Source organism: Silene latifolia, chromosome 5 (genome assembly GCF_048544455.1).
Source record: "Silene latifolia isolate original U9 population chromosome 5, ASM4854445v1, whole genome shotgun sequence".
NCBI lineage: Eukaryota > Viridiplantae > Streptophyta > Magnoliopsida > Caryophyllales > Caryophyllaceae > Silene > Silene latifolia.
This window is the reverse complement of record NC_133530.1, coordinates 40,768,436-40,774,525: the sequence shown is the minus strand read 5'-3', so window position 1 is coordinate 40,774,525 and position 6,090 is coordinate 40,768,436.

The window sequence follows — 6,090 nt, the reverse complement described above, 5'->3', positions numbered from 1 at the left end:
TGGTGGATGAACGGGCGGATTGTTATGCTGGACGAGCGGATTGTGGGTGGTTGGACGGGCGTCTTTATGGCAAAGAAGCTCGGATTCCTCACATCTTGGACAGGCGTCTTGCCTAGTTGGACGGGCGGATTTCATCACAGCTTTTTTTTCTTCTTTTCTTCTTCCAATAATCCTCCGGGATTTAGTCGGGGATGCAAGGATTTCTTCATCATTGCCCATCTACTATAATATGTACAAAGGCTTTCTAGTCTTGTCTTCTCTTTGATACTTGGTCATTAGATTCGATCAATTTAGCTCTATTTTTCCATGAAAATGCAGGGTTTACACTCCTCTCCTACCAAGGGAACAAAACCTCAAAGAATATGCAAAACAAAGGACTAAAGATAGTAAATGATCCAAATATGCACTAAAAAGCATAGGAACGAGGCTAATTCGGGGACTAAATATGCTCAAATAATGGTCACATCACATAGGAAATCACTTTCCCATTCTGCATCAACACACAACCCAACCCATTCTTTGAAGCATCCGTATACACCTCAAAGTTCTCACTCCCTTCAGGAAATGCTAAGATTGGAGCTGTGGTCAAATGCTCCTTTAATGTCTGGAACGCTGTCTCACAACTGTCATCCCAACGAAACCTGTTCTCTTTCCTCATCAAAGTTGTCATAGGTCTAGCTATCTTGGAGAAATCTTTCACGAACCGTCGATAATACCCTGCTAAACCCAAGAAACTCCTAATCTCTGCCACATTCTTTGGTGCTTCCCACTTGGTAACTGCTTCAATCTTTGCAGGATCCACAGCTACCCCTTTCTTTGAAATCACATGCCGCATAAATGCTACCTCCTCTAACCAGAACTCACATTTGGACAACTTGGCATATAACTGATGATCTCGCAAGGTCTGCAATACAATCCTCAAATGCTTCTCATGCTCCTCTTTAGTCTTAGAAAAGACTAACATATCGTCTATGAAAACCACCACATACATATCCAAGAACTGACTGAAGACCCGGTTCATCAAATCCATAAACACGGTAGGTGCATTAGATAACCCAAACGGCATCACCACATACTCATAATGACCATACCTCGACGTGAAAGTTTTCTTTGGTATGTCCTCCTCTCGAATATTCTCCTGATGGTAACTCGACCTCAAATCATTCTTAGAAAAGATTGCTGCACCGCTCAACTGGTCAAACAAATCATCTATCCTTGGTAAAGGATACTTGTTCTTTACCGTCACTCTGTTCAGCTCCCTATAGTCGATGCACAACCTCAAGCTCCCATCTTTCTTCTTCACAAACAGAACTGGTGATCCCCACGGTGATACACTAGGTCTAATGCATCCCCTCTCAATCAAATCATCCAGCTGCTTCCTTAACTCTTCCAATTTCTTAGAACCCATACGGTACGATGCCTTAGAGATTGGCCCCGTCCCCGGTTTCAGCTCAACACTAAAATCTATCTCCCTCCTTGGTGGCAACCCCGGAATCTCCTCTGTAAAGACATTGGTATTTGCTCAACTGTCGGACTCTCCACTCTATGATCCCTCACATGGCACAATATCAACGGGCACCCCTTCCTCAGATAGGACTTCAAGGTCACTGCTGCAATCAACTTAACTTTGGGTTTGACCATAAACCCACGATAAGACACACTAATCCCTTTAGGACCTCTCAAAGAAACTCTCTTTTGATGGCAATCTATCTTAGCCTTGTATTTCCCAACCAATCCATCCCGACTATCATCTCAAAACCATCCAAAGGGAACTCTAACAAGTCTACAGGTAGATCAACTTGCCCAACTATCATGGATACACCTCTATACAACCTCCCACAAGATACAGACTCACCCGAAGATATGAAAACTTCCTCTCTTACAGGCTCATACTCACTCAAACCCAACCTTTTAACATGACTTGATGATACAAATGACTGTGACGCTCCCGAATCAAACAAAATTGTTAGGTTCATGTACCTATTATTAGACTCCTCTAATAGTGAACTAATTAGCTTGTTAATTATATGTTCTTTAGATCTAGTGCATGCATAACAAAATGAAAGATTTATAAGAAAAACAATGTCCCTTACATTGCTATATGGTTCGAAATATAGGGCACAAGTAAGGTCACCTTCCTTCACTTGTTCTTGAGCTTAATATGATGGATGATCCTCCTAAGACTCCAAGTATAGAAGACACTCCAATAAGTTGCACCCAAGATTAATCCCAAAAATTCCTACTAATATTAACTAGATATGTAGTAGAAATGTAACCTTAATAATACAAATATTTCATGTATTACTACCTCTAGTAATAGATTGATGTGTATTAGTATTTGTGAGAGTTTTTAGCAATTGCATGTGAGGGAAAAACTAGAGAGAAAAACAAGCAAAGAACAACATAGAAAAAATGAGCAACTAATGCTCTATTTAGAGAGCCAAAAACCGGTGGCCTCTCTCCCATGTAGGGAATCATTTTGCTTTTGTGTTTACTCTTTTGTTTAGTTTAGGTTGAGTGTAGGGAACATATGTGTAAGATGTAGTATGAAAAAGCTTGTATGATATGTCACAATCACACAATAATCAACACAAACAAAAGACAAAAGAGCATCTTTTGTTCTCTTTATTTGGCCGAAAATTTGGACCCATTTTGGTCCATTTTTGCCTTTTGTCATTTGTCCCACAAATGCTTATAAGTCATATGTTTAACTATCTTACATAATTAATTATTAATGTAATCATTTAACACTTAAATATCACAATTAATAATATAATATACACTCCACTTTTTGAGTAGTATACTACCATTATATCAACATATAATGGGTCCCATAATTACTAGTTAGTTAAAATTACAACTTCTTGTAACTTTAAATAACTAATTACCTCTACCTCTAAACTTATATAATACCTCAACTAATTTAGTAATTTAACACTTAATTACTAAATTAAATCTTATTTAATCACATTACAATAAGACGTAAAATTGCACTCCCATAATTAAGGAATTAACTAATCTGTATCGCATACAATTAATTAAATATCTATTTGGGCCTCATCCTATAGGTGTGACCTAAAGGGATCAACTGAACATCACCGTCACACGACAGTAATGTCAAACTCTAGTTAGCCAATCATTACCGATTAATGACGATCAGTCGACTATATAAAGAATCATCCCTCACGTATTCTTAGTATGAGATTTAATTATGATATTAAATCATGTGATCACACTATTGTCGAGGACACATTTCCCAACAAAAACAAAGGTAAAAACACCATTAACAAGAAATGTACCGGTGATAACATGAGCATCATCCTCAGCTGCTTTCTTCTCCATCATAAACAGCTTGCCACTAGTCTTCTGCCCACCTCCCTGGACAGTACTAGCTGAGGTAGTCGGTTTAGCACTCGACCCCTGGTTGTTGTTGGTGTTTGTAGCTGGTTTCTGATAAGAATTACCGTCATTGCGGTCAGCCCCACCGTTGTTGCTCTGACCTCCCCTGTTGTTCCATGACCCAGCCGGCCTATTACTAGCATAACTCTGTGTATGACCCTGTGAGAAACTCCCCTATGACGGTCTCTGGAAACCCTCACCCATCGCACTAGTGCACTCATGTCTCTTGTGGCCCACACCGCCACAGTTATAAGAGGTCATGCCCCAACTGCCACCACCACTACCACGACCACGCCCATATGAAGCCCCAGCACTAAACCCAGAGCCCGACGAATATGCTCTCACCTGATGATGGTTAACTCTTCTTGTAGCTGGACTGACCACCACCCTCGCTTTCAGCTTTCCTCTTCTCAAAACCCCTCTCTTTGGTCATCTCAACCAACCTCTCAGCCCTCCCAGCTCGCTCATAGACTTCCTTCACATCTGTAAGGACTCCCACCGGTAGCTTCTCCATAATTTTAGGGGTCAACCCCTTCTCAAACCTCAAAGCTAAGTTCTCCTCACTCAGCCTCATGTCCTCAGCATATCTGGACTTCTCATTAGACTTGCGGTAGTAATCAGGTAGCGTCATATCGGATGTCATCTTAAAGTCATCAAACTCTTCCCTCAGCTTACTCCTCACATGTTCCGGCACGAACTCACGCCTCATAGCTTTCCTGAACTCATCCCAAGGTATTGCAGGTAGCCCCTGCTTCATATACATCTCCCTAGCACTCACCTTAACCTTATACCACCACTCACCGGCCTCTTTCCTCAAGTAGAACGCAGGTTGTTCCACTTTCATCTCCTTCGGGCAATAAACTAACTCAAGGATATTCTCCATTTCTCTGTGCCAATTATCCAGCATAATTGGCGCCCCAGTCCCCTTATACTCCTTAGGGTTGAACCTAGCTATGTGAATGTTGATTTTGGAGTGATCAACATCCTTATCCTTTCCCACTCTTTTCAAAGCTTCTGTAAGAGCATCTTGGTGCTCCAACATCTTCACTATGTCATCCACGGTCATACTCTCATCTCTAGCATACAAGGCGGTTCTTTTCGGCGGCATCTTGTAACTATATAAGAAAGGGTAGATATAAACACATATCCCACATCTCAAAACATGCATACGACCTGTCTAAAACCCACTCGATCGAGCCCCTACACCTACTCGATCGAGTTGAGTTCACTCGATCGAGTTGCCCTACCTACTCGATCGAGTACCTCGACTCTAGAACCTGATCAGAAAACTCCCCAAAAACACACTCGATCGAGCTGACTAGACACTCGATGGGGCTGACCCCACTCGATCGAGTGCCCTTACCTACTCGATCGAGCGCCCAAAAACCTGCTTCTGTCCAGAAAACATAAAACTACCTACTCGATCAAGTCATCCCCACTCGATCGAGCCTCTCACCTACTCGATCGAGTCATGCAGACTCGTATAACTACCCGCATGCTAATCTTTCTTTCCCAACTTTATATATAACCTTTATGCTACCAACATAATGACAACAACAATATACATATATATACGCAACTCTTTATATACTCAAACAAAACAACTATACTTCCGTATTTCTAACATGCCACATTATAAAACAAACAACATGCTTCATTCATCCAACATACAAGTCACATACTCATCACCTTTTTATTCCACACCTCTTATCCTCCACATTCATACATCCACCGATTCACCACATGTTATTATGTAAATATGCAAACAAGATAATAATACATCACGATCCCGACACGCACCCCATGTGACCGGTTCAAAATTGTAGGGCGAGTTCGCGACTTTAGGACGTCTCCCAAGCCTTTGCATTAGCTCCTACAACTTCTACCCCGGGTTCATTTTAATTTGACTCCCTATGTTCATTAGGTTCATTGGTTACAGGTTTCAGGATCGTCTCTCTGATACCATTTTGTGACATCCCCATACTCCAAATGCCTTACCAGGACCACTTAAGGTATGAAAACGTCACCATCTCGGTTACCCGAGGCAATGATAATCATAAGACAATAAAGAAACATACTTTAGAAGTAAATACGGTTTAAGTGATTACATGTCCAAACCAAAACTGTTATACTGAAATACAAAGTTCCCAAAAATGTCTACTAGCAAAACTGTTATAACTATAAGACATCGTCTGACACAGCGGAAGACTCTTCTAACAGCCACATGATGACTCATCCCAGCTATCTCATATACGTCATATAATACCTGCTCAATAACTGCTCACCATCCCCGAATGGATCACCACAGTTTTTTAAAACATTTAAACGGGGTCAGTACTAATTACACAACACAAGCCACAACGACACAAGTACACAAACAGCTCAACAACACAGCAATCCTCCAAACTCCATAATCAATCTCCGCACAACTGACTACACACTAAAGTGTGTAGTCCTGCCAGAGTACCCATCGCAACAAGTACTCCACATCGCCTGTGGGGGACCGCAGCCGTACCCACCAAATCCCCGTTCATCAACCACTGAGCGATAAACCCAAGTTTCCTTAATGTGCACATCCCCTCCTGTGGCGGGTTCCACAGAGGGCGAACCAAGGGCGTGAAGCCCCTCCCGCAAGTGACTCCACTCAGCCAGGGACGCGCCCCAAAAATCACAGACAGTTACACAACAGTA